General features: G+C 42.7%; 1 protein-coding gene across 3 annotated transcripts in view; it reads left to right on the top strand.

The window, feature by feature from the left end:
• The first annotated feature begins 16,005 nt into the window (after nucleotides 1-16,005).
• The window catches only part of LOC118361277 (polyhomeotic-like protein 2), a 51,087-nt gene continuing 42,205 nt past the window's right edge, over nucleotides 16,006-24,887 (top strand). For all 3 annotated transcript variants that reach the window (XM_052482957.1, XM_052482958.1, XM_052482959.1), the window contains exon 1: nucleotides 16,006-16,090. The gene's annotated coding sequence lies outside the window, so the exon portion shown is untranslated. The remainder of the gene's footprint in view (nucleotides 16,091-24,887) is intronic.

Consider the following 24,887-nt stretch of genomic DNA (forward strand, 5'->3'; position numbering starts at 1 on the left):
CGCTTCGGACGTGAGGGATCAATGTCTGTTTATCAAGTGTGGGAGAGATCCTGTTTGTAACATATGGCTCTGATTGGTTGTGAATAGCTCGGCAGATGACGTAGCCCATAACAAACTACAGTACTACAGGAAAGTTTTATGTGATGGAGAGAGACATTTTTCCACTTCAGTCCATATTTATGTGTTACTTTGAAAAAGTAATCAAAGTATCTAAGGCAAGATAACTTGTTAATAGATTAGCATTTCAATAATCAATTAAAGACTATAGCTTATCACTGAAACATTTTTTTATTGTTGGGCTATTTTAATGGTATAGCATTCACTATGTGCAGACGCTATTAAATGATAACAAACACAAAGACAAGATGATCAAATGTAGGCTCTCTCTGAAAGGGACAGAGTGGCATGTGCTTAGGTGGAAGTGCATAGTAGTGTTGATGTAGGAAGATGGCCAAGGTTGAGTTCCTTGTGGATTAGATTAATTAAAAGTTCAAGCACTGAGGTTATTTATAAATGAGACCATATTGTGGGGTGAGTGATCTTCATAGTAATCCTTCATTTTGTGATAAAAGCACCAAATTTGGTACAGATTATATCAAAACTCAAAAGATGTAGATAACGGTCCAACGCAGGTATGGCCCTGTGGCAGACACCTTCCAAAATGGCCACTGGCGCTCTTATTTGTATTAATAATATAAATTCAATATTCTACATACTCCTACAGTAATTGTTTAGGTATTTTCTAAATGTCAGATTGTTTTACATTTACATTTAAGTCATTTAGCAGACGCTCTTATCCAGAGCGACTTACAAATTAGTGCATACCTTATGACATCCAGTGGAACAGCCACTTTACAATAGTGCATCTACATCTTTTAAGGGGGGGGGGTGAGAAGGATTACTTTATCCTATCCTAGGTAGTCCTTAAAGAGGTGGGGTTTCAGGTGTCTCCGGAAGGTGGTGATTGACTCCGCTGTCCTGGCGTCGTGAGGGAGTTTGTTCCACCATTGGGGGGCCAGAGCAGCGAACAGTTTCGACTGGGCTGAGCGGGAACTGTACTTCCTCAGTGGTAGGGAGGCGAGCAGGCCAGAGGTGGATGAACGCAGTGCCCTTGTTTGGGTGTAGGGCCTGATCAGAGCCTGGAGGTACTGAGGTGCCGTTCCCCTCACAGCTCCGTAGGCAAGCACCATGGTCTTGTAGCGGATGCGAGCTTCAACTGGAAGCCAGTGGAGAGAGCGGAGGAGCGGGGTGACGTGAGAGAACTTGGGAAGGTTGAACACCAGACGGGCTGCGGCGTTCTGGATGAGTTGTAGGGGTTTAATGGCACAGGCAGGGAGCCCAGCCAACAGCGAGTTGCAGTAATCCAGACGGGAGATGACAAGTGCCTGGATTAGGACCTGCGCCGCTTCCTGTGTGAGGCAGGGTCGTACTCTGCGGATGTTGTAGAGCATGAACCTACAGGAACGGGCCACCGCCTTGATGTTAGTTGAGAACGACAGGGTGTTGTCCAGGATCACGCCAAGGTTCTTAGCGCTCTGGGAGGAGGACACAATGGAGTTGTCAACCGTGATGGCGAGATCATGGAATGGGCAGTCCTTCCCCGGGAGGAAGAGCAGCTCCGTCTTGCCGAGGTTCAGCTTGAGGTGGTGATCCGTCATCCACACTGATATGTCTGCCAGACATGCAGAGATGCGATTCGCCACCTGGTCATCAGAAGGGGGAAAGGAGAAGATTAATTGTGTGTCGTCTGCATAGCAATGATAGGAGAGACCATGTGAGGTTATGACAGAGCCAAGTGACTTGGTGTATAGCGAGAATAGGAGAGGGCCTAGAACAGAGCCCTGGGGGACACCAGTGGTGAGAGCGCGTGGTGAGGAGACAGATTCTCGCCACGCCACCTGGTAGGAGCGACCTGTCAGGTAGGACGCAATCCAAGCGTGGGCCGCGCCGGAGATGCCCAACTCGGAGAGGGTGGAGAGGAGGATCTGATGGTTCACAGTATCGAAGGCAGCCGATAGGTCTAGAAGGATGAGAGCAGAGGAGAGAGAGTTAGCTTTAGCAGTGCGGAGCGCCTCCGTGATACAGAGAAGAGCAGTCTCAGTTGAATGACTAGTCTTGAAACCTGACTGATTTGGATCAAGAAGGTCATTCTGAGAGAGATAGCGGGAGAGCTGGCCAAGGACGGCACGTTCAATAGTTTTGGAGAGAAAAGAGAGAAGGGATACTGGTCTGTAGTTGTTGACATCGGAGGGATCGAGTGTAGGTTTTTTCAGAAGGGGTGCAACTCTCGCTCTCTTGAAGACGGAAGGGACGTAGCCAGCGGTCAGGGATGAGTTGATGAGCGAGGTCAGGTAAGGGAGAAGGTCTCCGGAAATGGTCTGGAGAAGAGAGGAGGGGATAGGGTCAAGCGGGCAGGTTGTTGGGCGGCCGGCCGTCACACTACGCGAGATTTCATCTGGAGAGAGAGGGGAGAAAGAGGTCAGAGCACAGGGTAGGGCAGTGTGAGCAGAACCAGCGGTGTCATTTGACTTAGCAAACGAGGATCGGATGTCGTCGACCTTCTTTTCAAAATGGTTGACGAAGTCATCTGCAGAGAGGGAGGAGGGGGGGGAGGGGGAGGAGGTGGCAAAGAGCTTCCTAGGGTTAGAGGCAGATGCTTGGAATTTAGAGTGGTAGAAAGTGGCTTTAGCAGCAGAGACAGACGAGGAACATGTAGAGAGGAGGGAGTGAAAGGATGCCAGGTCCGCAGGGAGGCAAGTTTTCCTCCATTTCCGCTCGGCTGCCCGGAGCTCTGTTCTGATAAGATGTCATTACGGTCAGACTGGGACCCTGGAGAACCATGTTTACATGGGAAAGCAGTAGGGGTGGCACAGATTTTTGCAGCATCTGTTAGGTGAAGTGCATCTATGTTTAAACAATATGTTTTTCTATGCATCGGCAGGAAAGAATGTCAGCGTTGAGTAACCTCAATGGAGGAGGTGTGTTAACAACAGCTGGTGCCTAATCTTTAATATTAAGGAACTCTTGAAGTTCTGGGTACGCGCAAAGCTGTCGAAGGAACGCCAAGTAAAAATGTGATTCACATTAAAAATATATATATATATTTTTAAATCTTCACATTTTCAAACAGCACATTAAGATTTTACAACGGGGCTATACATTTGGGTGAGTTTTTTTTCTCGCCTGAGTAGCCTCGTTTCACTGCCTAAAATAAAATTAAACCATCTGGTGTTCGGCGAAATAACACCACAATGTAAAAAACAGGTAGCCTAGTCAAATAATTAACGTTTTGGACACTACAGTGAAAATGGTTAACTTGGTTAAAGAAAGGCCCCTGAACTCTGGTGTATTTTCTGCATTATGCAGGCTATCAAGGGGCAAAGTATTTACAAGTTTTTTAAAATTGAGAGACGAGCTTAAAGTTTCTTCACTAATCATCATTTTCACTTGTCTGACCGCTTGCATGATGACGAGTTTCTCACACGACTGGCCTATCTGGGCGATGTTTTGTCCTGCCTGAGTGATCTGAATCGAGGATTATAGGGACTCTACACAACTATGTTCAATGTGCAGGACAAAATAGAGGCTATGATTAAGAAGTTGGAGCTCTTTTCTGTCTGCGTTAACAAGGACAACACAGGTTTTCCCATCATTGCATGATTTTTGTGTGCAAATGAACTCAAGCTTACGGTACAATGTAAAAATGTTATATAGCAAAGCACTTGAGTGAGCTGGGTAGGCAATTACGCAGGTACTTTCCTGAAACGGATGACACAAACAACTGGACACGTTATCGCCATGAAGACAGTACGCACCTGCTAAAATCGGTTTCCTATTGAACATACTTCTTTCCGTAAGAAATATTATAGTTTGATTACATTTTTAGGGTATCTGAGAAGTAAATAGAAACTTATTTTGACTTGTTGAAACAAAGTTTAGGGGTAGATTTTTCGGATTCCTTTCTCTGCATGTTGAATGAGTGGATTACTCAAATCGATAGTGCCACCTAAACAGACTTTTTGGGACATAAAGAAGGATTTTATCTAACAAACGACGCTACATGTTATAGCTGGGACCCTTTGGATGACAAATCAGAGAAGATTTTCAAAAAGTACGTGAATATTTAATCATGTAGGAAATCTGTGCCAGTGGAAAAATATTTTGATGTGGGGCGCCGTCCTCAAACCATCGCATGGCATGTTTTCGTTGTAATAGCTACTGTAAATCGGACAGTGCAGTTATATTACATCAGTTAACCACATCAGTCAGCGGCTTCATTGCAAAAACTTGTCACATGCTTCTGTATGCAGATGCCAGTTATGTATGCTATTGCCCCTACGACTGACCAGGCTATGTTGGAGCTGCAAAGTCCTTATTAATTTAAAATCAGTACTTCATTTGGAAAAACTAAATGTATGCTGCTTTCTAATTCTCTTAGAAATATTTCAGATGGCTTACAGTACACATTTACACATTAGATGGTTCTTCTATTGAGCAGGTTTGCACCTATAAATATCTGGGCTTTTGGATTGACAATCATTTTACGTTTAAAAAACACATGTTAAGAAGTATAGAAAGTATAGAACTAGATCATGATTCTCTAAACCGCAGGGAGCTGATTGTACAGTCAACTTTCCTGCCAGTTCTTGACCACGGTGACACCATTTATCGGAATGCAACAGCCACTATTCTTAAACCTTTGAATGTAGTCTACCATAGCGGCCCTTGGCGCTAGGTTGGCTGATCTTCATCAAAGTCCCGTAGATCATTTCATTACTCCCTTTTTGTTTACAAAGCTTTACTACACAAACTTCCTTACCTACCTTGCTTCACTGTTAAAAAAAAAAAAAAAAAAATATGAGACACCAAACCCGTTCACAAGGATGGTTAAAATCTCAAGGTTTCACTGGTATGTACCGACCGAGGTAAATCTGCCTTCAGTTTTGGTGCCCCCTATTTTTTGAAAAACCTACAAAATTCCCTACATGTTGACTCTCTGGAGCCTCCAGGGCAGTTTAGGACATACATGTTCAGTTAATTTAATGAGAATTGTGACTGTTTGGATTTAATGTAAATAATTGTATTTGTGGTTTTTGAAGCTATAGTGTTGATTCTGTAATTTGTAGTTTATTTTATTTGTATAGAGTTTTTTTTACATTTGTTGTATTGCTGTCCGCAGTGCACAATTGTAAATGAGACCCTGGTCTCAATGGGTTCCCCTAAATAAATAAAAGTTCAATAAAAATGAATAAGTGCATCGAGGACTTCATTCTCACAGTGACCGTACGTACATATCCCAAACAGAAGCCATGGATTACAGGCAACATCTGCATTGAGCTAAAGGCTAGAGCTGCTTTTTTCAAGGGGCGAGACACTAATCCGGACACTTATAAGAAATCTCGCTATGCCCTCTGACAAACCAACAAACAAGCAAAGCGTTAATACAGGACTATCAAATCTTACTACACTGGTTCTGACACTCGTCGGATGTGTCAGGGAATGCAAACTATCACCAGTTACGAAGGGAAACTCAGCTGTGAGCTGCCCAGTGACGCAAGCCTACCAGACAAGCTAAATGCTTTTGATGCTCGCTTCGAGTCAAGTAATAATGAACCATGCATGAGAGCACTAGCTCTTCCAGATGACTGTGTGATCACACTCTCCGTAGCCAATGTGAGTAAGACCTTTAAACAGGTTAACATTCAGAATGCCGCAGGGCCAGATGGATTACCATGATGCGTACTCAGAGCATGCACTGACCAGCTGGCAAGTGTCTTCACTGACATTTCCAACCTCTCCCTGACCCAGTGTCACGTTCTGACCTTAGTTCTTTTGTTATGTCTTTGTTTTAGTATGGTCAGGGCGTGAGTTGGGTGGGTTGTCTATGTTCCTTTTTCTATGTTGTGTTTTGCGTTTGGCCTGTTATGGTTCTCATTCAGAGGCAGGTGTGGTTAGTTGTCTCTGATTGAGAATCATACTTAGGTAGCCTTTTCCCACTTGTGTTTCGTGGGTGATTATTTTCTGTTATGTGTATATCACCTCTCAGAATTGTTTTGTTTCCTTTCTCCTTTGTTATTTTGTTTAGTGTTCTCGGTTTCATAAATATATGATGAACACTTACCACGCTGCGCTTTGGTCCTCACCTCATTCCAACGACGATTGTGACACCCAGTCTGTAATAGCTACAGTTGGTCGGAAGTTTACATACACTTAGGTTGGAGTCATTAAAACTAGTTTTCAGCCACTCCACAAATTTCTTGTTAACAAACTATAGTTTTGGTAAGTCGGTTAGGACATCTACTTTGTGCATGGCACAAGTAATTTTTCCAACAATTGTTTACAGACAGATTATTTCACTTACAATTCACTGTATCACAATTCCAGTGGGTCAGAAGTGTACATACACTAAGTTGACTGTGCCTTTAAACAGCTTGGAAAATTCCAGAAAATGATGTCATGGCTTTAGAAGCTTCTGATAGTCTAATTGACATCATCTGCGTCAATTGGAGGTGTATCTGTGGATGTATTTCATGTATTCCTACCTTCAGACTCAGTGTGCCTTTGCTTGACATCATGGGAAAATCAAAAGAAATCAACCAAGACCTCAGAAACAATTGTAGACACCCACAAGTCTGGTTCATCCTTGTGAGTAATTTCCAAACACCCGAAGATACCTTGTTCATCTGTACAAACAATAGTACGCAAGTATAAACACCATGGGACCACACAGCCGTCATACCGCTCAGTGAAGCACAGGGGTGGCAGCATCATGTTGTGGGGGTGCTTTGCTGCAGGAGGGACTGGTGCACTTCACAAAATAGATGGCGTCATGAGGAGGGAAAATTATGTGGATATGTTGAAGCAACATCTCAAGACATCAGTCAGCAAGTTAAAGCTTGGTCGCAAATGGACAATGACCCCGAGCATACTTCCAAAGTTGTGGAAAAATGGCTTAAGGACAACAAAGTCAAGGTATTGGAGTGGCCATCACAAAGCCCTGACCTCAATTCTATAGAAAATTTGTGGGCAGAACTGAAAAAGCTTGTGCAAGCAAGGAGGCCTACAAACCTGACTCAGTTACACCAGCTCTGTCAGGAGGAATGGGCCAAAATTCACCCAACTTATTGTGGGAAGCTTGTGGAAGGCTACCCAAAACGTTTGACCCAAGTTAAAACATGTAAAGGCAATGCTACCAAATACTAATTGAGTGTTTGTAAACTTCTGACCCACTGGGAATGTGATGAAAGAAATAAAAGCTGAAATAAATCATTCTCTGTACTATTATTCTGACATTTCACATTCTTGAAATAAAGTTGTGATCCTAACCGACTGAAAACAGCTAATTTTTACTCGGATTAAATGTCAGGAATTGTGAAAAACGGAGTTTAAATGTATTTGGCCAAGGTGTACATAAACTTCCGACTTCAACTGTATATGTTTCAAACAGATCACCGTAGCCCCTGTTCCCAAGAACGGCAAGGTAAACTGTTTAAATGACTTTCACCCCGTAGCACTCACATCTGTAGCCATGAAATACTTTGAAAGGCTGGTCATGGCTCACATCAACATCATCATCCCAGACACAAATTCTCCAATTCTCCAATTTTCATACCGCGCCAACAGATCCACAGGTGATGCAATCTCTATTGCACTCCACACTGCTCTTTCCCACCTGGACGAGAGTAACACCTACAGTACCAGTCAAAAGTTTGGACACACCTACCCATTCCAGGGTTTTTATTTATTTTGACTATTTTCTGCATTGTAGAATAATAGTGAAGACATCAAACTATGACATAACACATGTGAAATCATGTCGTAACCAAAAAAGTGTTAAACAAATCAAAATATATTTTATATTTGGGATTCTTCAAAGTAGCCACCCTTGTAGAAAATAGTAAAAAATTAAGAAAAACACTTGAATGAGTAGGTGTGTCCAAACTTTTGACTGGTACTGTATGTGAAAATGCTGTTTATTGACTACAGCTCAGCGTTCAACACCATAGTGCTCATCACTAAGCTAAGGACCCTGGGACTGAACATCTGGATCCTGGACGGGCCACCCCCATGTGGTGAGCGTAGGTAACAACACATCCGCCACGCTGACCCTCAGGGGTGCGTGCTTCGTCGCGAAGAGTACATGACAACACATTTTCCCCCTCAGGAGGCTGAAAATATTTGACATGGGCCCTCAGATCCTCAAAACGCTATACAGCTGCACCATTAAGAGCATCTTTACTGGCTGCATTACTGCTTAGTATGGTAGCTACTTGGCATCCAGCCGCAAGGCGTTACAGAGGGTAGTACGTACAGCCCAGTACATCACTGTGGCCGAACTCCCTGCCATCCAGGACCTCTTTACCAGGCGGTGTCAAAAATGGTCAAAGTCTCCAGCCACCCAAGTCATAGTCTGTTCTCTCTGTTATCGCACATCATGCGATTCCAATGCACCTGGAACCAACTGGACCCTGAACAGCTTCTACCCCCAAGTCATAAGACTACTAAAAAGTTAGTTAAATAGTTAACCAAATAGTTACCCGGAAAATCTGCATTGACCCTTTTTGCATGAACTTTTCAGGCTCATCACATACGCTGCTGCTTCTACTGTTTACTATCTGTCACTTTATTCCTAGTTATATGCACATATCTACCTCAATTACTTCTTACCGCTGCACATCGACTCAGTACTGGTACCCTGTGTACACAGCCCAGTTATCGATACTCATGCATTTATTATTACTTTTATTATTACATGTTTTACTTTTCTATTATTTCTCTATTTTCTTTCTCTTTTCATTGTTGGGAAGGACCTGTAAATAAGCATTCCCTGTTAGAGTCTATACCTGTGGTTTACGAAGCATATGACAAGTAGAATTAGATTTTGATCAGAACATCCTCCGCCTTGTTTTGGGCCAGCATTATAAAGGTTGAAATAAATAAATAAATAAATAAATAAATAAACATAACCCGGAAAGAGAAGTGTGGCATGAACCTTGGTGCAGGAATAAACAGCACACGACTGACAGGAAACAAATCCTTAGCCAATGACTTGACCAAGTTCTTGTCAGTCCTGAGTTGTTAACTACGGCATCGTGGTAATCCCAAGCTGCTCTTTTTTTAAATTCAACCTTTGCTTTGTAAGATGGGTGCCACAGCCTCCAGGTGCCAGATCTGTGATGGCTTGATATATAAATCTTTTCAGGACACATAAATCTGCAAAAGTTGGCGCTTTTATCACAAAATGTATAATCATTATGGGAACGTCAGTTTAGCAGCCCCACTAATACAACATTTGCATTGGAAATAGATTTAGAATTGAACCTGTTGAAAATCAGGAGGAGCAATTGGACGTCAAATGAACAATAAATGTTTCAAATGGACTCACATTCTGGCTGAGTAGCTCTGGCATCATGCTACTATTAGTGGCCTCACTGGCCTGGTAATGACAAGGAAGACGTTATGTCCACTTTTAAAACATTTAGTCATGTGAATGCCTGCAAATTTAGGACAACGGCCATTGCTTATAGTAGAAGAATAGAGGTCAGTTCCATAAATGGTTATGAGAGACACGAAGTAATACTCAGCTGGAGGGAAGCTTTGCAAGTGGAGGGAAGGGATGCTTAGCAGATCAAGTTTACAGCTCAAAACCACCTACAGGACAAAAATGCCAATATGTTTGGTCTAATAAGAAATGGGTCTGAAGTGCAGTACTTTTCCATGTTGTGTGAAATGCTAAGGGTAAATGTGTTGCTGATATCATTGGATGCATTTTAGCCAACCTTTGTTCATTATAGGGAGCTGTCCGGTAATCGGAATGCGTAAATTAACAAAAAAACTTTAATGAGATGCAAGAAAAGACCACGTGCAATGACTTCTGCTCTAAATTGGGGTTTAATCAACTCTTTGAAAGTGAACATAAACAATAACGTTACAAGAAAGAATGGGTGGAGTTTTGGTGGGGTCAGTATTGTTAAATATATAAAAAGAGAATACTTGAATTACAAGCCATTGTGAACACCTTGTGACAAAGGTCATGCAACATGATAAATGATAAATGATAAAACAATCCTACATAGAGGATAAGCTAAGCAATGTCTAGATGAGTCCCTTTGTCCTGTAAACAAATTCACCCAAAGAACGTTTGATTATATCATGACAAGTATTGAGTCATTTAATGTCAGGTCATGTCAGTCACTACAGGCCGAAATGCGAGAAAGGAAACAGGATAGTGGAAAGCACATTGGGTATTTGCAATCCAATACTTGCATAGTGTCATCTACCACTGAAAGGACTTCCACCTCACAGAGGCTTCAATAATTTGGTGAGTCCATATGTTTCTACTAAGTTGTGTGCGAGCCAAACAACCTGCAAACAGCAGAATAAGACAGGCCAGCCAACTGATGTTTACGAGAAAGAACCAGGTCTGCACCGTCTTAGTTATGACATTATTTACGTGTTACAGGATTATTTGATCATTTGTTCTGTCTCTCTGTATGTCTGTCCCTCTCACCTGTCATGGAAGTGTTGCATTGTTTCTCTCATGTGAGTACAGGTGAGCGAGTGCTTATCTGGACAGTTCCTAGCACTTACTGTAATCCCCTTGAGCACAGTTTCTATTTTAAGGAAGCGCTTCTCAATGGTTTGATAATAGCACTTCTGACACCTGGATGATGCTGTGGCTGAATGTAACATTCAGGTCTTATAGGACCAGATTTACTAAGCGTTTGCACACAAAGTTACAACCTATACATTTCAGAACGGAATCATTTCTAAAACTAAACATACTATTGGTTACATTTCAACTCAATCCTAACCTAAAATAACCTTTGTTTCCTTTTATTCCCTCTGAAATACAACAACTGCAAACTTTTCACCATGGAAATATTTTTGGTCTTTTTGGTCTTACATCTTGCCTGTAAGACCAAATGGAAGTTTGAGATGCACACCTTTGTCTTGCAGGTGTATTGGTGATGTGGGCTGAGGGCTGTGGCTGAGGGCTGGGTGTGAACTGGCCAATGGCCACCTTGACTTCCCTTGAGAGAGGATGAGCTCAGGTAAAAACATGACACCTAATCCAGGTGGTCACGTGACCTCCCCTAGTGCTGCTGTCTCATGGGAATACTCCCTGTCTCCAGGGTGACTCACCCTCACATGACGGTAACCTGATCCCCTCAACACCTGCTTGCTCTGACTGAGGCCGTACCTGTTCTTGCTGCCTAATCCAGAATCCTGCCTCCATCCTGCCTCCAACCTCCAATCCCAGCCAAACCCAGGAGACGGACATCCAAACTGGCCAATCCAGAGAACAGAGGAAAGACACAAGGTATAAGTGCTTTGAGAGACACTATGCACAATGAATAAATCATGAAGGTAGACAAATACATGCAAGGCCATCAGTAGAACAGCCACGGATGTGGTATAAGTGGCATGACACAGAACAAATATTGAGGTAGACTGGTGCAAGGATATTTCTCCTCAAAACAACTCGTTTCACTCTGTTAAGCCAGTGCCAAAGCAAACATGTTGTAGTAGAAATGTAGACGTTTTACTGTGTAGCCTAGCAGGCCGTCATTCCGCCCCAACCTCCTCTCTCTGTCATGTACCTGTTGTACTGTATAGTTGAATGGGGTCTGCCAGTTTGCTGAGTTCCAACAGAAGGATCAAGGCCTGATCCGGTGGTGGGCGGGGGCAAAAGAGTATGACCAGTGTACCCAAAGCAAGTACGCCCACATTCACTCCCTCACCGCTCTTGTCCCAGTCATCAAGGGCCATTTTGCAATTGAGATTGACACTGTCCAATGGCTCATGGCACAGCATGAAAGCGGAGTTTCAAATTGAAACCATCACCCCAACAAAGGTGGTGATCTCACATCAGTGCACAGCGCATGCAGTTTAATGCCACTGTTCTGTTGCGAAATATTTATTCCCTTTTGCCTCTTTTTTTCTGTGACTAGGAGAAATAGGAGAACAGGCTCCCCCAGAAATTTGACGAGTCATTCAGTTCAATGATGGGCAATTACACCCTTATTTAACAGTACTGCATGTCCGCTGTATGGAAATGAGCGATCTGACTTGAAAATGGGCACATAGGCCTACTCTCCAAATCGTGTTGTGGCCAACCGGAGTGCTTTTTGAAGGGATTGTTTGACAATCAGATGAAAACATGACTGGTTGTGTTTATGCCACATTAAAATGTAACAGATGATAAAAGTTACATGACAAACCTTTATTAGGCCTGCTATGCCCACGGAGGTCACTAAATTAATAGGGATTCTATATGCAATTCAATGGTTAGACCCATAACATTTTTAGTAGTAGGCCTCGTACCAGTAAGAAATGTAATCTACTCTCACCCCTTGTCATAGCTAGAGTCCCTGGGTCAAGCTGGTAAATGTGCTGACTAATCGAATGAATGGGTGAATTAACTTAATGAGCATGGGAATTTAAATGAAGGACACGAGTAACTGGAATTCCAAATGTGACAGAGACAGTAAAATAACATGTTCTAGCTTTGAGGTATCTCTCGACAGTTGTTGACCATTTTCTGGGAACCAAAATCCCATCCAGGAGAGTTAAAGTTCTGAACAAGGCTTATAAATGTTCTTCAAAGGATTCCTGCAGTAGATGAAAAGATCCCAAAAAGTTAGCCCAAGCCCCTAAAAAACAACAACAGGATGTTGCTCAAAGGAGGATGTGAAAAGAAAGGTGGAGAGTTTACCATATCAGCCATTGCTTCCAGAGATCCACTCTCACTTGTGGCCATGGGAAGATGTTTCCATATCTCTTAGAAGTCAGTGTGTTTGAGGAATGTAGATGAAAATATATGTTTAAAAAAGCATTGTCTTTACACAGAAAGTTATACTTTCTTCCAATGTGAGAAAACCGTGCTCTGTAGCCTACACCGTTTGGCCTGTTTGTGTTTGAACACGTGCCCTTCGGTTTATGCAATGCTCCAGCAACCTTCCATAGATTTACAGAGCTGTTCGGGCAACCTGGTAGCAGGGCCCTCTTGGCAGTACTGTGTGCTGCTGCCATCTTGTGGAGAATAACACCCATAACTTTGAGCACAGAAAAGCAGGACCGAATACTGACCCACCATAGAATAAAACATAAACTTAATTGTGTAGGGAAGTTGTCTTGCACATACATAAAAGAGCACTGTCAATTTAATACACAAAATATCAATGTGTAAACATTCAGCTGTTCAAACACTGTTGGAAAATGACAGCAACTCACTATGGTGAAATGACAGCAATTAAATGAGGCTGTATGTCAGTGATGTACCTAAATAATTGAACATTCACTTTCCTTATATTATTCTGTTCAGTATAATTTCAGATGATCAGAAACTCCAAAACATGTTGTGCTTAAATAAGCGACATACAGAGAAAGTAGTCAATTATTTTATACAACAATAATTAGGTTTGGCTGTATCAGGTTAGGATAAGGGCCTTAATGTATTTAGAGCAACATCAAGAACAACATGGCCAGTGAGTGGTACACAGCATGTAGTGGTGTATAATTCCAGAGTTGACCGTAGGTCACTGTTCACACAGAGACTCTCCCTTCTTCTTATTCCTCTTCTTCTGTTGTTTTTTTCTAGATTATCGAGCAAAAAGGCCTCCAACCAGTCAATCAGCATCTCCCCATTACTGTGACGCCGCGTCAAACATTTCCATCTACTGCTCCAAGCTTTGTCACATGATGCCGAGATCAACACAAGGCCATAGTTAACACACTACGTGTTCAATGTTCCTAAATATTAAGAGTTGGTGAAATGGAATTGCAGAAGAAACGTCTAAATGGTCGAATAAACATGGGAGAAGCTTGTAAAGTAAATAGTCAAAATACAAAAGGAACGTATCTCGCTCAAAACACTGTAATAGCATTGACTTCAAAACATCAAGAGGCTACACAAACATGGATGATATGCTGTATTTAGCAGATTCGGTTAAGGACAATATAACCCCCAGTCAAGTACATCTCAGTGGTACTGATGGACTGTACTTGCGATTAGATTACATATCGCTCAGCGTTGTCCCAGGCTATCAGCCATGTCTTTTATGCAGTAGTAGGGTATAAAGTTTGTGTAGAGATGGAGAATATAATCCTCTGTACAGCTAGGTCAAAGACAGGTCAGAACTAGCCTGCTATAATTGGACCACGCAGTATGCACATGCTTAATTTCAGTCATCAACTCCATGTACGTGCAGTACCATACTGTAATCAGATTACACCACAATCACGCCATCTACCGCACTATGGCGGATGATATCAACCGAGACAGCTGTGTCTATGTAGCCATGTATATTTTGCCCCATCTTCTTCGTATTGCTAAAAAAAACCTCAAAATGACATACACATAGTGAACACATTTATACAATACAAAATCACTCCTCCAAGATATGTCTGAACAATGTAAAACTACCCCATCAATCAAAGTTTAGCTCATCAACATGATGTAATATCATTCCATATAAGAATACTCAAAAATAAAAATAAACACTTTCTACCAGAAAGCTATGATATGAAAAAGCTGTAAGAGGTTAAATGAAGCCCCGGGCCTGGCCCTTACCTGTTCTTGGTTTGGACCCCTTACCAGACTGGTGGCCTCTGTGGGGCCAGGGATAGGGGTCTTGACCCCCTCGGTGGTGGACATGGTCTTCTGGTCCTATGGTCTTGGTTGTGGAGGGAAGCTGAGGGCGGAAGCTGAGGAGCTGTGGTGGTGGTACAGCAGCAGGGAGAAATAGAGTCAGAGGCGGCTATCTAATCCTGGCTGGATCCCACAGTGTGTGTGTGTGTGTTTATGTGTGTGTGTGTGTGTGTGTCAGAGCTCCCATTCATCCCAATCGGCCTCTGTCGTCACCTACAAACAGCCCATTGGACATTACTGTTCGAACTGAACATACACTAAACAAATTACATGGAATGTACCAGCTTTTTTAGGAGCATAATAAACAGTTAAATGCCGTTTGTTAATAGCCGTGTCACTTCTCTTTAAAGTTTGCTATTGTTTTGTTACTAGTCATTATATATTGGTTCCACAAAATATTTTTGTGTGAAAAGTCAGGCAGCTAGTATCATTGTGCACAACTGCTTCAATCTGATCATAGTAATTATTCACTTTACGGTTCCTTTTTCCTTCCACATGTGATGAGCTGATAAAACAACTATCCTGCCATCAAATAAAAGGTAGAATACAGCAGCCTCACTTCCCTCAGTTCCCCAGCCATTTCCTGCCCCAGCCGTTTCCTGACCTGCCTAAATACCCTATTGCTGTCTGCACCTGTGTGTCTAGCACAATTACGTGTACAATCACTTAGTAGCCTTCGATGTCCCCCGATTGAATTACATTTCGGAACCTTTTATTACCCAAGACCGAGAACAAATCATTCATATTTTAGTTGTTTCAAAATGAGCACTCGGGTGATTAGCACTCTGTTTTCAATCATAGATGACTTTCCATTGCACCATAAATGGACCATAAACTCAAGGCCGTCAAGCTTCAGAAGTTCTATATAGTCCCCTGTAATCTCTCTCTCTCTCTCTCTCTCTCTCTCTCTCTCTCTCTCTCTCTCTCTCTCTCTCTCTCTCTCTCTCTCTCTCTCTCTCTCTCTCTCTCTCTCTCTCTCTCACACACGCACAAGACACACACACACATTGTAATGCACTTGCATGTTACTCTATCAATGCACAGCTTTGGCAGACCCACTCACACACCCTAACCAAACTCCAATTTTGTGGGAGATGCAGTAACATCACAAGTAAGGGTTAAATCTCTCTGTGCTACCATGGAGACAATGACAGGCATTCTGTACTACAGCCGTGTCATCGCCATTCTACAAGACAACAAGGGAGGAGGGCCAGGGGGAAGGGGGAAGGCCACAGGCTAATAGATGCTAACCATTGGCTCACTTGAATCACATGACTGCTTATGGAATTCTAATTCATGCAGGATTTTTTCCCACCTCCAGCTCCTCCTCTACCCTTGGTCTATTCTGAGGCTGGCAGAGCAAGACTCAGATATGGTGTAGTATAACAGGAAAGAAACAAGAAACCTATACAGCATGGAGGGAGGCCTGTGTTGAAGGTATGGAAGCGTGGCTTTGTGTCTTTTTGAAAGTCATTTTTCATGTCTTGCTGATGCTGTAACTACAACTCTGACCCTGTTGTGTGCTTGTTGTTGGAGTATGTGTGCATGATTTACTGTTTGCATTTGTGTATGTGTGCATGTGTGTGAACTGGTACATGTGGATTCTCTGCAAGTGTTGCTGGTGTAAGTGTGCGTGCTTGTGTGTGTGTGTGTGTGTGTGTGTGTGTGTGTGTGTGTGTGTGTGTGTGTGTGTGTGTGTGTGTGTGTGTGTGTGTGTGCATCCATGTGTTTGTGTGCCTCTCAATCAACATGCCGTCTGTAGTCTCTTCAGCACACTATTCAGACACTTAAGTCTGACCTGGACAGTATTGGAGCAGTTCTGTAAAGATTTTACCATTTTATTTACATTTGCCAAGTGTATCAGGGACTGACTTGATTCAAATCATGGCATTCTTGTTGAATGGGCTCTCTATCCATGGATCCAAAGGAGACAGACTGTCTAGTTGGTTGAGGATCAAAACATGCCATTTCTGTTAGGACTGTCTTATGACAGCTGAAAGCATCTCCTTTTTACTATCATGTCGAACTCACATGCCACTCTCCCAACACATGCACACGGAGTAATGTAAAAAATTAAATGGCATGCTTTCGGGAACCATTTGATGTTTGCATTGAAAGATCAGTGGGTGAAGGCCTGTAGACGTTGAGTACAGACAGACTGCATTTACCCAGATTGAAATTGTAGACCTATAACCTGTATGAACACTGATCATAAAAGATCTGTGGGAGAGCTTCTGACAGCCGAGGCAGCAGAACTCAGTGTAACTCAGTGTGTCGTTAGGAAGTGAGTGTCGACAGGTTGGAGTGCCTCGGCTCTGATGAGGTATGGCCCTGTCCCCTCTCCCCCTTTGGGCAAGGCAGCTGGTCTGGAGGGTCTGGAGGTCTGGGAGCAGATGAAAGTGACTCCTTCTCACGTCCAGGTGTTATTCCTCCTGGTCCCGCTGGTCCCTATGCTTGCGCTCTCTCTCTCTCACCCCCTTTCTCTTCTCTCTCACCCTCTCTCTCTCTCTCTCTCTCTCTCTCTCTCTCTCTCTCTCTCTCTCTCTCTCTCTCTCTCTCTCTCTCTCTCTCTCTTCTCTCTCTCAATTCAAGGGCTTTATTAGCATGGGAAACATGTTCACATTGCCAAAGCAAGTGAAATAAATAATAAACAAAAGTGAAAAAAAAAAAAAAATGAACAGGTAACATTACACTCACAAAAGTTCCAAAGGAATATAGACATTTCAAATGTCATATTATGGCTATATACAGTGTTGTAACAAAAGAAATAAACGTAAATATGGATTGTATTTATAATGGTGTTTGGTCTTCACTGGTTGCCGTTTTCTTGTATGGGAGTTTATCAAAATTGCATTCGTTTTCAAATTCTTTGTGGGTCTGTGTAATCTGAGGGAAATAATATGGTCATACATTTGGCAGGAGGTTAGGATGTGCAGCTCGTTTTGGGCAGTGTGCACATAGCCTGTCTTCTCTTGAGAGCCAGGTCTGCCTACGGCAACCTTTCTCAATATCAGGGCTATGCTCACTGAGTCTGTACATAGTCAAAGCTATCCTTGATTTTGAGTGAGTCACAGTGGTCAGGTATTCTGCCACTGTGTACTCACTGTTTAGGGCCAAATAGTACTCTTTTTTGTTAATTATTTTCAACGTGTCAAGTAATTCTATGTTTGTTTTCTCATGATTTGGTTGGGTCTAATTGTGTTGTTGTCCTGGGGCTCTGTGGGGTCTGTTTGTGTTTTCTCTCTATATCTCCCCTTACAACAACAAAAACACACGTGATTTTCAGACACGTGTGAAGTTTCACATGTTAATTTTGAGCTTCAGAGGCAAATCGGCAGTGGGATGAAGGGTGCTATGTTGCTGGAATGAATACCAAAACTTGCAACTGTAAAAAAAAAGGCAGCAAAGGCCAGGGTAATATAACCAAAGATTGCAGATTGCAGGAAAGAGGGAGGCGTTCTATTTAATTTAAATTGTTACCTTACAATATTTTGTTTCGCTACCAATACTTTAGGCTTTATGTTTTGCTTTCAATATCATATCTTTTGTTTGCAATAGTAATACTTTTTTTCTCGACTTTTTTCTCGAGTTTTGCTTGATATTAACAGCACAAAAGTAACTCACTCACTAGAGGATTGCACCATATAATAACACTATGACTATTAAAGGTGTTTAAAAAAGTATTTAGTCAGCCACCAATTGTGTATGTTCTCCAACTTAAAAAGATGAGAGAGGCCTGTAATTTTCATCATAGGTACACTTCAACTATGACAGACAAAATCAGAAAAGAAAATCCAGAAAATCACATTGTAGGATTTTGAATGAATTTATTTGCAAATTATGGTGGAAAATAAGTATTTGGTCAATAACAAAAGTTTATCTCAATACGTTGTTACATACCCTTTGTTTTCTGTAAGTCTTCACAAGGTTTTCACGCAATGTTGCTGGTATTTTGGCCCATTCCTCCATGCAGATCTCCTCTAGAGCAGTGATGTTTTGGGGCTGTTGCTGGGCAACACGGACTTTCAACTCCCTCCAAAGATTTTCTATGGGATTGAGATCTGGAGACTGGCTAGGCCACTCCAGGACCTTGAAATGCTTCTTACGAAGCCACTCCTTCGTTGCCCGGGCGGTGTGTTTGGGATCATTGTCATGCTGAAAGACCCAGCCACGTTTCATCTTCAATGCCCTTGATGATGGAAGGAGGTTTTCACTCAAAATCTCACGATAGATGGCCCCATTCATTCTTTCCTTTACACGGATCAGTTGTCCTGGTCCCTTTGCAGAAAAACAGCCCCAAAGCTTGATGTTTCCACCCCCATGCTTCACAGTAGGTATGGTGTTCTTTGAATGCATTCTTTGTCCTCTAAACACGACGAGTTGAGTTTTAACCAAAAAGTTATATTTTGGTTTCATCTGACCATATGACATTCTCCCAATCTTCTTCTGGATCATCCAAATGCTCTCTAAGCAAACTTCAGACGGGCCTGGACATGTACTGGCTTAAGCAGGGGGACACGTCTGGCACTGCAGGATTTGAGTCCCTGGCGGCGTAGTGTGTTACTGATGGCAGGCTTTGTTACTTTGGTCCCAGCTCTCTGCAGGTCATTCACTAGGTCCCCCCGTGTGGTTCTGGGATTTTTGTTCGCCGTTCTTGTGATCATTTTCACCCCACGGGGTGAGATCTTGCGTGGAGCCCCAGATAGAGGGAGATTATCAGTGGTCTTGTATGTCTTCCATTTCCTAATAATTGCTCCCACAGTTGATTTCTTCAAACCAAGCTGCTTACCTATTGCAGATTCAGTCTTCCCAGCCTGGTGCAGGTCTACAATTTTGTTTCTGGTGTCAATGAGCAGCTCTTTGGTCTTGGCCATAGTGGAGTTTGGAGTGTGACTGTTTGAGGTTGTGGACAGGTGTCTTTTATACTGATAACAAGTTCAAACAGGTGCCATTAATACAGGTAACGAGTGGAGGACAGAGGATCCTCTTAAAGAAGAAGTTACAGGTCTGTGAGAGCCAGAAATCTTGCTTGTTTGTAGGTGACCAAATACTTATTTCCCACCATAATTTGCAAATAAATTCATAAAAATTCCTACAATGAGATTTTCTGGATTTTTTTTCTCATTTTGTCTGTCATAGTTGAAGTGTACCTATTATGCAAATTACAGGAATCTCTCATCTTTTTAAGTGAGAGAACTTGCACAATTGGTGGCTGACTAAATACTTTTTTGCCCCACTGTAACTCCTCTCACCAGCTTCCTCAGGTCTCCATGTTTTCTTTCTTTCTTTCTCCCTCTTTCACTCCCTCCCTCCATGTGTTCCCAGTAACTTGGGAGCAGGCACACACACATCTGATTGAAGTTAGTCTCTCATCTGTCCTGCATCTCTTTGGACTGTAGGCACTCAGAAAGACACACACAGAAACACACACACCTGCATGAGGCATGGTGCACATAAACTGCGTTTATTTTCAGCATATTTACATGTGTAAATATTTGTATGAACATAACAAGATTCAACAACTGAGACATAAGCTGAACAAGTTCCACAGACATGTGACCAACAGCAATGTAATAATGTGTCCCTGAACAAAGGGGGGTGGGGGGGTCAAAATCAAAAGTAACAGTCAAATATTTGGTGTGGCCACCAGCTGCATTAAGTACTGCAGTGCATCTCCTCCTCGTGGACTGCACCAGATTAGCCAGTTCTTGCTATGAGATGTTACCCCACTCTTCCACCAAGTTCCCAGACATTTTTGGGGGAATAGCACTAGCCCTCACCCTCCGATCCAACAGGTCCCAGACGTGCTCAATGGGGTTGAGATCCGGGCACTTCACTGACCATGGAAAAACACTGACATTCCTGCCTTGCAGGAAATCACGCACAGAACGAGCAGTATGGCTGGTGGCATTGTCATGCTGGAGGGTCATGTCAGGATGAGCCAACAGGAAGGGTACCACATGAGGGAGGAGGATGTCTTCCCTGTAACGCACAGCATTGAGATTGCCTGCAATGACAACAAGCTCAGTCCGATGATGCTGTAACACACCGCCCCAAACCATGACGGACCCTGCACCTCCAAATCGATCCCGCTCCAGAGTACAGGCCTCGGTGTAACACGCCTTCCTTCAATAATAAACGCAAATTCACCCCTGGTTAGACAAAACCTTGACTCGTCAATGAAGAGCACTTTTTGCCAGTCCTGTCTGGTCCAGCAACTGTGGGTTTGTGCCCATAGGCGACGTTGTTGCCGGTGATGTCTGGTGAGGACCTGCCTTACAACAGGCCTACAAGCCCTCAGCCCAACCTCTCTCAACCTATTGCGGACAGTCTGCGCATTGATGGAGGGATTGTGCGTTCCTGGTGTAACTCGGGCAGTTGTTGTTGCCATCCTGTACCTGTCCCGCAGGTGTGATGTTCGGATGTACCGGTCCTGTGCAGGTGTTGTTACACATGGTCTGCCACTGCGAGGACGAACAGCTGTCAATCCTGTCTCCCTGTAGCGCTGTGGCCACATCTGTAGTCCTCATGCTTCCTTGCAGCATGCCTAAGGCACATTCACGCAGATGAACAGGGACCCTGGGCATCTTTCTTTTGGTGTTTTTCAGAGCCAGTATAAAGGCTTCTTTAGTGTCCTTAGTTTTCATAACTGTGACCTTAATTGCCTACCGTCTGTCTGTAAGCTGTTAGTGTCTTAACGACCGTTCCACAGGTGCATGTTCATTAATTGTTTCTGGTTCATTGAACAGCATGGGAAACAGTGTTTAAACCCTTTACAATGAAGATCTGTGAAATTATTTGGATTTTTACGAATTATCTTTGAAAGGCAGGGTCCTGAAAAAGGAACGTTTCTTTTTTTGCTGAGTTTATGTTATAGCCTGTGCCAGGTCCATTATCGATTTAAGGCGTGATCATAGCAAATGAGCAGCAATGTGGATTTGAGTGCATCCATCTGAATTCCTCTCCTTTTCCCCTCAACAGCGCACACACACCACCTCTTCCTTACCTTGAGTAGCACCAAATTTATATGCAAATTAGCCTAGGGAAATCGATGCCATCAATTTTATTTTGCATGTTTAAATTTTGCTCTTGTACATTTGTTACATCCAGGTGCAGTAGTTCCAACTTTTTTCCTTAATTTATTTTGCTTCCTGATCACAACAGTTGAATACCTTTGTCTAAATGTATCCTTTATATTAGTACATGTGTGGTGAATTAATGTTTAGGAGTTATGACCCTCAGAAAGGGGAGGGAGGAGCACTTCAGATGAGAATGCCTATGACCATCACTCACGGTCTTCCTCCTTCACATTAGCCACAGCACGAGGTGCTGCATTCGCATCCTCAACACCATCACTAAGCCGCTCTCTCTCTCTGCATTGCTCTACAATCAATGAAACCATGACAACACAGGCTGTATATCACTCTGCCTTGTCTCACACAAAAGGCCCTCCTCTGGCAGACAAAGCAGGCAGGTTTATTGGGGGGGTCTTAAGGAAATAAGGGCCAATAATCTCCCCCTGCCTGCCTGCCCAGTGGCCCTGACCACTAAGAGAGAGGTTTTTCCTCTCACACGACACACCCACTGATATAATTCAGAATATCTTTAGAAGGACTACCCTAAAAAAGGGTTGTAAGAGTTACAACCAGCAGTAGTATACCAGCAGTAGTGGTCAGTTCAGATTGAAGTCACAGGTATGGCCATTATAAATTGGAAATACTCTGGTTCCCCCTAAAAATGAGTTGTCCCCCGCCCACCATTTTGGAGGTTGAAATGTAAATCAATTTCTTCTGATGTCATAATTTTCATAATTTTCACCACTTGCAGTATATAAATGAGAGAAGTGCTGGTGTCAGTAGTGGGCCAAGCTTGGGATGTACATTGACTGACTGCAGAGTACAGCGTAGTTTGGGTATTTTCACTGTAGCCAGACAAAAGGCAGCCACTGTATGGTATAAGCTACCGTGGGGAGGGCACATCATAAAGTCAGTCAAAGCTCTTGCTGGGAGCAGTGAGGTAAGAGTTAGCTTCGTCCTCCCCCTCAGCCCACACCAAGCCCTCCCCCTCAGCCAACACCACACACCACACCACATGGGCGTTATGATTCATGGTTACCTTTTAAACAATATAGGTATTACAGTTCATCAAGATGTACTTTACTTTATTACACATGGGGTACCACAGGGATCCATTCTTGGCCCATCAAGTGAGGGCCAGCACCCTAGAATTGTGTTTGTGTGTGATAAGATATTTTAAATGTAGGGTGTATGAATTACTTTTGCCTGTGCTGTGTGTCTGTTATTTCTGGGAGGAGCAGACCACACCTTTTGACACTCTACCATGCTGAGATAGAGACAGGAGCTGAGGTGTCAGCCAGTGGTGGAAATGTACCTAATTGTCATGCTTGAGTAAAATGAAGATACCTTAATAGGAAATGACTCAAATAAAAGTGAAAGTTACCCAGTAAAATACTAGTTGAGTTTTAAATGTACTAAATATACTAAGTATCAAAAGTAAATAGAACTGCTCAAATATACTTAATTATCAAAAGAAAAAGTATAAATCATTTCAAATTCCTTATATTAAGAAAACCAGATGGCACCATTTATTTTTATTTATTTTATTTACAGAAAGCCATGGGCACACTCCAACACTCCAACATAATTCACAAAGGAAGACTGTGTGTTTAGTGAGTCCGCCAGATCAGAGGCAGTAGGGATGACCAGGGATGTTTTCTTGATAATTGTGTGAATTGGACCATTTTCCTGTCCTGCTAAGCATTCAAAATGTAGAGTACTTTTGGATGCCAGGGGAAATGTATGCAGTAAAAAGTCATTTGTTTTCTTAAGGAATGTAGTGAGGAATGTAGTGAAGTAAATGTTGTCAAACATATAAATAATCAAGTAAAGTACAGATACCCTCCCAAAACACGATTTAAGTAGTACTTTAATGTATAATATTTTTACCTAAGTTATTTACACCACTGGCGTCAGCAATGGCACCCTTCACCTGCTCACTCTATTCTCTCTCTCTTTCTGGTGTGAGGGGAAACAGAAAGCCATGTTACATTGTCATTGGTAGACCTCTGCATTAACGGAGGGTCCATTAGACATACTGTACGTTTATTTCACTAATTCATGTCCATGGATTCGATGGGTGGACCAGTGTGTTTGTAGGTGCCGTACGTCATGCACAAAATTGGATGGAATAGGGTTGCTGTGTTTGTGTGTGTGTGTGTGTGTGTGTGTGTGTGTGTGTGTGTGTGTGTGTGTGTGTGTGTGTGTGTGTGTGTGTGTGTGTGTGTGTGTGTGTGTGTGTGTGTGTGTGTGTGTGTGTGTGTGTGTGTGTGTGTGTGTGTGTGTGACACACCATGGCAGGTGGATGTCTCTGTCACACTCCCGTTTGTCAGCCGTATGGTGTAGAAACTGCAGTTGGTGTAGAGATGTTGGTGTAGCTGTTCTCTCACCAGAAGTTCAGAATTGAACTGGAATTTTATGAGGCTTACTCCCTAACTCCCCTCACCCTCTAGCTTCAATTAACCCTCTGCCAGCCCCCTCCCTGCCAAACTCCCCCCTGGAAGCTCCAGTGAGAGAGGAGGAGGGTGGTGTTCTTTGAAGTGTGTTTCCATAAAGGGAGCACCAGGAGTCCCAGGGTTAAGTTCCAGTAGGCCGAAGCACCACTGCAACGTGTTATATTTTACAGTGAGGGCTGTAGCAAAAGCTCTTGAGTCGGGAAAGACAGTTGGCTGGCTAGTGGCTCCATGGGGAAACTCGTGGAGGCTCTCATATCTATTGGTTCACTTACTGTATGCCCCAAAATACATGTTTCATATAGGCAGATGATTGTTTATAAATTCGTTCTTATATATTTTTAAATTAGCTGCTTTCATTGCCTTAATTTAATAAATAAAATAGGGTTGTGTGAATAACTTGAAAAATGTCATCCATAAGCCTACTAACACATTAATGAATTAAAACGTGCACATATAAAGAAAAGTTACTTCAACCTTGTAGTAATACATTTTATTTCAATTTGCTCCATAGAATATAATTATCAATATAATTAAACTGGGCCTATGATATTTTCTTGAATGGGCCTATCATACTGAAACATCATAATTGTTTCAAGTTTCGCAAATAATTGCCATGAAAAAACTAAATCAAGCAGGAACCGGCAAGACAGGCTCCTTCCTCAGCGCCACCATCTTTTCCGTTGGCTTCAGCAGGGGCTGTGC

Source organism: Oncorhynchus keta, chromosome 28 (genome assembly GCF_023373465.1).
Source record: "Oncorhynchus keta strain PuntledgeMale-10-30-2019 chromosome 28, Oket_V2, whole genome shotgun sequence".
NCBI lineage: Eukaryota > Metazoa > Chordata > Actinopteri > Salmoniformes > Salmonidae > Oncorhynchus > Oncorhynchus keta.